The sequence below is a fragment of the Armigeres subalbatus genome, chromosome 2, assembly GCF_024139115.2.
Source record: "Armigeres subalbatus isolate Guangzhou_Male chromosome 2, GZ_Asu_2, whole genome shotgun sequence".
NCBI lineage: Eukaryota > Metazoa > Arthropoda > Insecta > Diptera > Culicidae > Armigeres > Armigeres subalbatus.
The window spans coordinates 98,215,859-98,227,873 of record NC_085140.1 but is presented as its reverse complement, the minus strand read 5'-3'; the positions used below and the strand labels follow the sequence as shown (position 1 = coordinate 98,227,873).

Genomic DNA, 12,015 nt, shown 5'->3' with positions numbered 1-12,015 from the left:
ATTGAACTAAAAATTCAGCAGTGCTTAGGTGTCCGGACTTCGAGTCAAAACGGTAAATATCATTTTTTAGGCGGTTGTGCGGAAGTTCAACATCGATATGTTGAAGGTTAGCTTGATGCTGATACAACTCACGAGGCTGATAGTTGAATTCAATGGACGGGATAAGATTAGTTAGATTATGACTAAAATAAAAACTTCCCCTAAAAAATTGTAAATCTTCCTACAAAAATAGGTAATTGCTAATAAAAAAATCAGGCTATGATCAATGAATAAATATGAAAATTCCACAAATAATGCAAATTTTTCATAAACAATAGTTGATTCAACACATGGTTTTTCGACCATCTTAACCCTTTCAGGCCCACGGGGTCATATATGACCCCAGAAGAAAAATTGATGCATAAAATCGCACGATGGATAAAAATGCACACTGTCTTCAACGACAACCTAGAACCTCCTGAACATGGTGAAGTTAGGAAAGGGAAAATATTAGGTATATTTGTAGCGAATGGTCCTGTTTTAAAATAATATTTTTATTTAAACGTATCCGCAGAGTTACCGTGATATACAACAAACTATTTTTAATCTTCTTTGGACGTCCTAGGCCATCCAAACTATCCTTGAGTTCGGGACTTGAGATCTATAGCCACAATAAAGTCTTTTTTCAGTCCTCAAAACTTCAATATACATTAAATTATATTCATTACAGCTCCTAGGAGGTCAACAGATGTCGTAAGGAAGTTTTGAGATATTCTGGGCCAACCAAACTGTTCTTGAGTTCGGGACTTGAGATCTACAGCAACAAGAAAGTCTTTTTTCAGTTTTCAAAGCTTCAATATGCATTCAGTCTTATCCATTACAGCTCCTGGTAGGGCAAGAGATATCGTAAGATAGTTTTGAGATATTCTGGGTTATCCAAACTGTTATTAAGTTCGAGACTTGAGATCTACAGCTGCAAGAAAGTCTTTTTTCAATCCTCAAAGCTTCAATATGCAGTCAGTTATATCTATTACAACTCCTGCGAGGGCAAAAGATATCGTAAGATAGTTTTGAGATATTCTGGGTCATCCAAACTGTCCTTGAGTTCGAGACTTGAGATCTACAGCTATAAGAAAGTGTTTTTTACAGCTACATTACATTACAGCTCCTGTGAGGGCAACAGATATCGTGAGATAGTTTTGAGATATTCTGGGCCATCCAAACTGTCCTTGAGTTCGAGACTTTGGAAAAGAAAGAAAGCCTTTTTTAGTCCTCAAAGCTTCAATATGCATTTAGTTGTATCCATTACAGCTCCTAGGAGGGCAAAATATGTCGTAAGATAGTTTTGTGATTTTGTGATATTCTGGGTAATCCATACTGTCCTTGAGTTTGGGACTTAGCAAGTAAGTCTGTTTTCAATCCTCAAAGCTTCAATGTGCATTCAGTAATATCCATTACAACTACTTGGAGTTATTCCAGCTTAAAAATGCGATACTTGGCTACTTGGAAAATTCTAGGTCATCCAAACTGTTTTGTAGCACAGAATTTACGTTCTAGAGCTGTGTTCCAAACTGTTCTTGTATTCGTGACGTGCGATCATTATTTGTAACAGTTGCTTTTTTCCTTACGCAAAATTTTGATACGAGTTCAACCACACCCTTTACATCTTCTGGAAGTATAAGATCGCAAGTTGTGCACTCATGGACGGTTTGGATGACCCAGGATATCTCAAAACCATCTCACCATTTTCAGAAAAAATATTTTAAGCTCTTTTTAGTGGAATGTATTTCTACCACAACTGTGTGGTCGTCTTCAGTGCCTCGTACTTGACTCGACTTGAAGAAAACAATCGCAACTTACACAATTCATACTACGCTAGGTACCTAATCTAATCTTATTTGCCTACTTTATTTACCTATACAGTTAATTACTTTATTGCTTAGGTAGAAACATGAAGAACGAACAGCTCCCTGATGCTTATTCAACAGCGCTGTTTGTACCTGTCGGTAGATTTCCAAACTCTCAGCTACATCGAGTTTCCATGAGGAAGATACATTCCTTATGATTTTAATATTTGATGCCGTAATTGGGTGATTTTTCTTATACACATGCTCTGCTACATTAGATCTAAATTCGTAATGTAATCCCTTATCGTTTTCTCTTTTCGCCTTGCTCACTTCCGCCATATGTTCCTTGAACCTTATATCTAATGATCTTTTTGTTTGGCCTACATAGATTTTTTCACATTGGGAACAACTTATTTTATAAACGCCTGCCTTATTTAACATTTCTACTTTATCCTTCGTTGAACCCAATAGAGACTTGAGTTGGTTGCAGTAGAAGCTTGTTTGTTTTCTTCAAGTCGAGTCAAGTACGAGACACTGAAGACGACCACACAGTTGTGGTCGAAATACGTATCTGCAAAGATATCGAAATAATTGGTGGAATTAAATGGAGGTTACTTAACTCGTCTTAGACGGTTTTCATCTCACCATGTCTCTTGATCTTCTGGGATATGTTATGGACATGGTTGAATGCCTATGCAAGCTTGAAGTGACGAAAAAGGGTTGTGTTGTGGCTGTAGATCGCAAGATCTGGACTCAAGGATGATGTGGAAGACCTGGGGTATCCCAAAACCATATGATTATGTCCAGTGGCCTAGCCACGGGGGTGGTTTTGGACATAAAACCCCCCCCAGCGACAAAATTTTTTAGAAGAAATTTGTTTTTCGAAAAAAAAAAAAAATGTTCGCGAAAACCGCCCCCACCCCCCCAGACCAATTTTCTGGCTACGCCACTGATTATGTCTCTTGATCTCCAGGAATATGTTATGGAGATGGTTGAATGCATATCCAAGCTTGGAATGACGAAAAAAGCTTGTGTTGTGGCTGTAGATCGCAAGTTCTGAACTCAAGGACAGTTTGGATGACCCAGGATATTTCCAAACCATCCTACTATGTCTTTTGAAGTTCAGGGATATGTTATGGATATGGTTGAATACATACCCAAGCTTTGAGGGAATAAACAGGCTAGAGTCGTGGCAGTAGATTGCAAGTTCTGAACTTAAGGATGTTTTGGATGATCCAGGATATCCTCAAACCATCCTACTATGTATTCTGTTACTAGGGGATATGTTATGGATATGGTTGAATACATATACAAGCTTGGAGGGAAGGAACACGCTAGTGTCGTAGCTGTAGATCGCAAGTTCTGAACTCAAGGAAGGTTTGGATGACTCAGGGTATCCCAAAACTATTTTACTATGTTCCTTGATCTTCAAGGATATGTTATGGATGTGGTTTTATACATATCCAAGCTGAGGGTGACTGATAAAGCTAGTATGGTAACTGTAGGTGGCATGTTTTGGACTCAAGGATAGTTTGCATGATCTAACACATCCCAAAAAAATATTTTACAACTTGTTTCGTCATTTCTTCATTATTAATCACGAAAACAAATGGAATATATCTAATTTACTGGGTAATACCGCTTGGAAAAAATTGAGCCTGAAAGGGTTAAGTAATCTTAGTTTCTCTAATCTGTGCTGTTTTCTGCTAATCAGCACCAACAACCCAGCGGTTGTTCCACAATTTGCACGAGGCAATGATTAAATTGATACTAAGATTTGTTGATGCATATTATTCCACAACTCTGTCTACAGAAGGAGATGCACTCATGTAAATATTTTCGCATCAAGTATTGTGGATTCGGCGGGGATTACCCTTCACGGGACTGTTTGATAAAACAAGTGGAAGAAAGAAATAAGAAACTTGAAAACGAACTGACCACAGGGAATCCTGTCGAATTTCCACAAGGAATTATTCCACGAGTATTTTCTAGGGTTTTTTTTCAGGAATTTCATAGGGAAAATTTTCGGAAACTCGAAGTGAGATGCTTTAAAGTATCAATAAAAAAAATTACATGAAATTCTTTTGAAAGTCCACGAAAAGTTCTTTCGATTTCCGATGGAAAATTCTTCGAGGGTTCCACGGATTTTTTTGAGTTTCTACGAAGAATGCTTTGGATTTCACGCAAAATACTTCGACAGTACGTCGCAAAAATTGGCCTCTCCATCCGCTTTCAAATTCACTTCATGCAGTCTCCTTACGGAACTTCAATCTATACTTTCGATTCTATATTTGATTTCGTGAACATGTATGTCTAAGTTTGGAAAATGATATTAGCATTTCCATGCCAGTGCTTCGAAAGTTGTTTTAATTTCTAGCCATACTATTCTTTTTGAAGTTGGAAATTTGTATTGAAGTTCCACAGAAATTTTCATTATCTTGTGGACCTGCTTTCAGAACTCAGAACCTTATAGAGATGTAGCAAGATAGAGATATTATATAGCGGCTTCCTTGAATTAATGCTTTTTCAGAAACAATATTCATGGCAGAATTTTACAAAAGATACAACTGTATAATTGATTTTCTTACAAATCTAGCACAATCTTTTGAGAATGATCAAGATTAGTTCTTAATCTGCCCACGAGATTTGATTCACTTCTATAGTGTCGCGGATGTTAAAAAAATGTAATTCCATCCTGAAATTCATTCGGATTTAAACCAGAATGAGAAGTTATAGATGCGAAACTGTATCAAAAATGTCACCAGAAGAAACGGATGATATGAGCTTCAGATCATGGATCAACACGCGGTGAATATTGTAGATAGCAATGATCATTTTCCATTTAAACTGTTCAGCAGTCTTCAATACTGCTTATTGATATGATTACATTAGCACAATTCACTATCCCGCAATAAGTTTTATCCCATAGATGCTACAAACGGTCATGCTGCAAAGAAGATTGACGCGCCAATTATACAGCCGACACAGTCTGCAACATCACGAGTAAAAAGGTTGGTTGTATTTTGCCACTCCGGAAGTGTCTAGGAAAGTCACATCACATCACCACATCTTCGTTGGGTGATATGTTTGTTTACTTGCCAATTGACATCCATGGCGGTTATTGTGTTGAGACAGGGAAATTTGTTTACTATTTAGAAGAACCCTTCGTATACACAACTATAGACATTCACTTGGATTAGTAAACATACTAACGATAATTATCATTCCGTTCGTTATGTTTGTTCAACCTTCTTCTTTACTCGGAATCTATGTAATTCAAACAGCTATACCCGTTTTCTTTAGGAAGCTTAGTGAATATCACGACTACTAGTCTACGGCTATGAAATGCAATAAACAGTTCCCGGTTCATTTTCGGAACAATGATACCAAAAGTGTCGTCAACGACATAGTTACTACCACCAGTGACAAACATTCGATGAGAAACTGGTCTTCCAATGTAAAACGATCAACTGCTGTTGTAGGCAGCTTTAATTTATAGTTACTAGCTTCTTGAAGCCTGTTGTGCCCTGCCGTCGATGCTGATCGGTGCCGTCATCGCTCACAGCAGAAACTAATTAGCGGCAACAGCAGTGGGAACGCCATAATTTCCAGTGCACACATATTAGTACGCAAATTAGCGGCTTGTTCAATAAATTTCAATCTAACTATCATTCGCTGATGGTTCTCTAAACGGGATGAGAACTTCGGGATAACCGTCTATCATTATCTCGATCAATGGCGGACATGTGAAAACAATTCACATTTGTAACGATGCTACACAAGCATTCATATTTTTTAAAAATCCATAGTTTTACATTTTCATAATGTAGAATCTATTTTAGATAACGTTTTCATTATACATTGATAATATCTGAGAAAATCTTTTTTTTTGTATCTGAGATTTAATTTTTTTGCTACCGATGGACATGTGATCCAATTTTTTAAAGATCGAGGAATGGAAGGGAAATTTAAATGGGTACTAGATCCAAAAAAGCTCGTTGTTATGAAAAACGACAACAAACCAAATGTTGTTTCCTGTTGTTGATGTGTTTGTTATTGTCCAAAGATGGTCTAGTAGGCTAAAAATTTAAACATATCGACATAAGGAGAGTGAATCTTGAACAAAGTATGATCAGAAATCACGGTATACAGAAAACAAGGTAGGCTCGTTAGAAAAATGGCACTTCGAATGTGACGCATATTTTATCTTCACATGTTGGAGTACAAAAGTAAGCATGCTGCGACCGTAGAGCATCGTCTCGGTCCAGCTTGTGCCAAGATAGCAGTGACGTCACATGTTTACATTGAAACTAAATGTTTACATACGTGATGAGCCTGCCTTGGTTTTTGTATGCCGTGATCAGAAATTCAGAACACATCGAGATAGGGAGGTTATCGAGATGCAGAAAGCTCAAATGTATGTATATTAAAGGGACTGAGGGAGGAAGAGATATCGAGGTATAGAACATCGAGATGTAGAGAGTCGACTGTGCATTCAACCATACACATATTAATATGCCGGCCATCTGCGAGTTGTGGCGCCTGCCTAGGACGTGTGGGATGTGACAGTGAGCTCTGCTCTTTTTCTATTAAAAGCTGCATGTATCCACAAGCAGGCTTCGCCAAAGCGACCGTGTGCCGCTCAAAGCGCACAAGCCCAGGTCCTGATGTTAGGTGGGACGCTAAACAGACCTGACACGACGGCCCAATAAGCCGCCTTATCTTTGTTCAACGAAACATATGTTCTCTACAAAACTCTGATTCTACCAGTGGCCCTTTATGGACATGTAGCTTGGATATTAAAAGAGGCGTACCGGAGAGCTTTCGAGCGTAAAGTGCTGCGTACAATACTCGGAGGGAAACTAGAAAATGGTATGTGGCGCAGACGCATGAATCATGAGCTTTATCAAGTATACAAAGAAGAAAATATTGTGAATCGTATAAAATACGGCAGACTTCAGTGGGGTGGTCCCTTAGAGCGAATGTCGGAAGAAAACAATATTCAACACCATTGGCGTAACTAAAGAAAAATTCTAGAGGGGGCTAACTTTTTTTTATTGTTAAAGTCAAACACAAAAAAAAATATTGTATTTGTTCAACTGTCCGCAAGTTGGCCTACCAAACAGCTATTTCAATACATCCAGTGACGACTTGAACAGCTCTGACATAAAAATCTAGAAATGTCGTGGTACATTAAAAACGTAAAAGCTTCAGATACATAAGACTTTCAAGTTTTATATATCTATTAGCAGACCCGACAAACCTCGTTTCGCCTAAAAAAATATCCACTGATTAGTTTTTGAGTTATGCAGAATTTTCTGGTTCATTTGTCTGGAAGCCCCCTTTTCCAGAAGGGGATAGGTTTCAAACCACAACAGAAACATATCTTCCCTTCGAAAACCTTCACATGCTAGATTGGTTCCATTTGCTTGATTAATTCTTGAGTTATGGTGAAATTGGTGTTTTATTTGTATGGAAGCACTTCTTTTCAAAGAGTGCAGGGGTCTCGAGCCAACTTAAGAACCTTCCCCGGCCCTAAAAACCTCTATAAACACGCCGATCGGTTCAGTAGTTTCCGAGTCTATAAGGTTCAGACAGACAGAAATTCATTTTTATGTGCATAGATTAGAAATAATTTCAAGTTATTTCTCATTTACATTTTAGTTACCTCTCCTTGAAATTTCAGGGTTTACCGAGCTTTTTTCGGATTTCAAGAAACCTAGTATGATTATTGGAAATTCAAAGTTTTCGGGAAATAGCAGCAACATCGTTTGAATACTTTACCAAAGAAATCTGCAGAAAGAAATGTCTGCTGTTACAGGCATATGATACGTTATACTTGGCTATCACATTATCGAAAGGTTTCTCTTGACAATCCTTTCAGAAATGCTATGCATTTTAAGGGTTATGTTGGAAAGCTAGAGGTCATATGCAGACTTAAAAAAATACTCGCAATGCAATGCATCGCAATGTTAACATAAAAATCTTGAAGAATTAATGATTTGCTGATAAATAAAAGTCAAGATTTGTTAGAAATTCTTCGGTAACCTAAGCATCTAGTGTATCCTGCTCAAGTTAAACAATTGTCTATTTCATGTTGTCTAAATATTACGGGCAGTTTATTATTTTACTTGAATATTCTTTATTCAACCAAAATCTCAGCCATTGTATTTGTTCTGTTAGTCTGTTACTTCTATTATTTATTCAATTAGTATTGAATCAGCATGAAAATACTGTTCCAACTCCAACATTTCTCTCAACAAAGTCCCAAAATGATTGTAACTATGCCCGTCCTATCTCTCACATTGGCTCATCTCTCATTTTGGCAGCACAAATAGATGATAAGCACATCTAAAAACAATTTTGTGCGTACTGAAAACGAGTTGTGTTTTGGAGTTATGTTCCTCCGAAAGTGAAATTTACTTTAGATATTAGATGCGTACGCAATTAACCTTACCAATTCAATGTGTGGCTGAGAATCAAGGGAGCGTCATTTCTTTTATTTTCCGTTTAGCATTCCTTACCCAAGATATATCAATTTTTCGAAGTTAGAAAACATGTTAAATATGTATATCAAACTCACTTTAGAGAGAGATGATAACAATTCATTATTTGAAGTTACGCCCAGATATGATCAGAGCACTAGATATGTACAGTACTCATGCAAAGTCGTAAAAATTCTAGGGGGGTCTAACTTGATTCTAGGTGGGGCTATAGCCCCCCCTAGCCCCCCTGTAATTACGCCAATGTTCAACACAGAACCAGGGGCAGCAGGGACTATGTCCAAGGGCTTGACGATCCCTCCCCAGGCCATCTGCGAGTTGTGGGGCTTGCCTAGGATGTGGTGGGGTTTGACAGTGGGCCCTGTTAAACCTCTATAAAAAGCTGCATGTATCCGCAAGTAGGCCCCACCAAAGCGACCGTGTGCCGCTCAAAGCGCACAAGCCCAAGTCCTGGTGTTAGGTGGGACGCTAAACAGCCCTGACACGACGGCCCTCCGACGAGACAGGAGGTTTGCGCAGGCCCAATAAGCCGCCTAGAAAACCAATCATTACGAACAATATAAGAGATAATGCGACTCGATATAATCGGCAAAGACCTAGGCGACGAATACAGGATCACGATTGGAAGCTTGGAACATGGAATTGCAAGTCGCTAGGTTTCGCAGGTTGCGACAGGATGATCTACGATGAATTACATCCCCGCAACTTCGACGTCGTGGCGCTGCAGGAGATTTGCTGGACAGGACAGAAAGTGTGGAAAAGCGGGCATCGAGCGGCTACCTTCTACCAAAGCTGTGGCACCACCAACGAGCTGGGAACCGGCTTCATAGTGCTGGGTAAGATGCGCCAACGCGTGATTGGGTGGCAGCCAATCAACGCAAGGATGTGCTGAGGATTAAAGGCCGTTTCTTCAACTATAGCATCATCAACGTGCACTGCCCACACGAAGGGAGACCCGACGACGAGAAAGAAGCGTTCTACGCACAGCTGGAGCAGACATACGATGGATGCCCACTGCGGGACGTTAAAATCGTCATCGGTGACATGAACGCACAGGTAGGAAGGGAGGAAATGTATAGACCGGTCATCGGACCGGATAGTCTGCACACCGTATCGAATGACAACGGCCAACGATGCATAAACTTCGCAGCCTCCCGCGGAATGGTAGTCCGAAGCACCTTCTTTCCCCGCAAAAATATCCACAAGGCCACATGGAGATCACCCTAACCAAGAAACGGAAAACCAAATCGACCACGTTCTAATCGACGGTAAATTCTTCTCCGACATCACGAACGTCCGCACTTACCGCAGTGCGAATATTGAATCCGACCACTACCTCGTTGCAGTATGCCTGCGCTCAAAACTCTCGACGGTATACAACACGCGTCGAAGTCGGACGCCGCGGCTTAACATTGGGCGGCTACAAGACGGTAGACTAGCCCAAGAATACGCGCAGCAGCTGGAAGTGGCACTTCCAACGGAAGAGCAGCTAGGCGCAGCGTCTCTTGAAGATGGCTGGAGAGATATTCGATCCGCCATTGGTAGCACCGCAACCGCTGCACTTGGCACGGTGCCCCGGATCAGAGAAACGACTGGTATGACGGCGAATGTGAGCAGTTAGTGGAAGAGAAGAATGCAGCATGGGCGAGATTGCTGCAACACCGCACGAGGGCGAACGAAGCACGATATAAACAGGCGCGGAACAGACAAAACTCGATTTTCCGGAGGAAAAAGCGCCAGCAGGAAGATCGAGACCGTGAAGAAACGGAGCAACTGTACCGCGCTAATAACACACGAAAGTTCTATGAGAAGTTAAACCGTTCACGTAAGGGTCACGTGCCACAGCCTGATATGTGTAAGGACATAAACGGGAACCTTCTTACGAACGAGCGTGAGGTGATCCAAAGGTGGCGGCAGCACTACGAAGAACACCTGAATGGCGATGTGGCAGACGAAGATGGCGGTATGGTGATGGACCTGGGAGAACGCGCGCAGGATAGAATTCTACCGGCTCCGGATCTCCAGGAAATCCAGGAGGAGATTGGCCGGCTGAAGAACAACAAAGCCCCTGGGGTTGACCAACTACCAGGAGAGCTATTTAAACACGGTGGTGAGGCACTGGCTAGAGCGCTGCACTGGGTCATTACCAAGATTTGGGAGGAGGAAGTTTTGCCGCAGGAGTGGATGGAAGGTGTCGTGTGTCCCATCTACAAAAGGGCGATAAGCTGGATTGTAGCAACTACCGCGCAATCACATTGCTGAACGCCGCCTACAAGGTACTCTCCCAAATTTTATGCCGTCGACTAGCACCAACTGCAAGGGAGTTCGTGGGGCAGTACCAGGCGGGTTTTATGGGCGAACGCTCCACCACGGACCAGGTGTTTGCCATTCGCCAAGTACTGCAGAAATGCCGCGAATACAACGTGCCCACACATCATCTATTCATCGACTTCAAAGCCGCATATGATACAATCGATCGGGACCAGCTATGGCAGCTAATGCACGAACACGGTTTTCCGGATAAACTGACACGATTGATCAAAGCGGCGATGGATCGGGTGATGTGCGTAGTTCGAGTTTCAGGGGCATTCTCGAGTCCCTTCGAAACCCGCAGAGGGTTACGGCAAGGTGATGGTCTTTCGTGTTTGCTATTCAACATCGCTTTGGAAGGGGTAATACGAAGAGCAGGGATTAACACGAGTGGTACAATTTTCAATAAGTCCGTCCAGCTATTTGGTTTCGCCGACGACATAGATATTATGGCACGTAACTTTGAGAAGATGGAGGAAGCCTACATCAGACTGAAGAGGGAAGCTAAGCGGATCGGACTAGTCATCAACACGTCGAAGACGAAGTACATGATAGGAAGAGGTTCAAGAGAAGACAATGTGAGCCACCCACCGCGAGTTTGCATCGGTGGTGACGAAATCGAGGTGGTAGAAGAATTTGTGTACTTGGGCTCACTGGTGACTGCCGAAAATGACACCGGCAGAGAAATTCGGAGACGCATAGTGGCTGGAAATCGTACGTACTTTGACTCCGCAAGACGCTCCGATCGAATAGAGTTCGCCGCCGTACCAAACTGACAATCTACAAAACGCTAATTAGACCGGTAGTCCTCTACGGACACGAGACCTGGACGATGCTCGTGGAGGACCAACGCGCACTTGAGTTTTCGAAAGGAAAGTGCTGCGTACCATCTATGGTGGGGTGCAGATGGCGGACGGTACGTGGAGGAGGCGAATGAACCACGAATTGCATCAGCTGTTGGGAGAACCATCCATCGTTCACACCGCGAAAATCGGACGACTGCGATGGGCCGGGCACGTAGCCAGAATGTCGGACAGTAACCCGGTGAAAATGGTTCTCGACAACGATCCGACGGGCACAAGAAGGCGAGGTGCGCAGCGGGCAAGGTGGATCGATCAGGTGGAAGATGACTTGCGGACCCTCCGTAGACTGCGTGGTTGGCGACGTGTAGCCATGGACCGAGCCGAATGGAGAAGACTCTTATATACCGCACAGGCCACTTCGGCCTTAGTCTGAATAAATAATAATCAACACAGAACCAGATATGGGCCGGCGACTTCGTGGAAGGCCACGAACACGCTGGCTGCACGCGGTGGAATCGGACCTGGGGACCCGGAACGTTCGGAGAAATTGTGGGAATACTGCCCGACGATTAT

General features: G+C 41.9%; 1 protein-coding gene across 1 annotated transcript in view; it reads left to right on the top strand.

Annotated features, from left to right (window-relative positions):
* LOC134210281 (ubiquitin-conjugating enzyme E2 W) overlaps positions 1-12,015 on the top strand; it is a 152,239-nt gene that overhangs the window by 24,091 nt on the left and 116,133 nt on the right. The gene's annotated exons all lie outside the window — the stretch shown is intronic.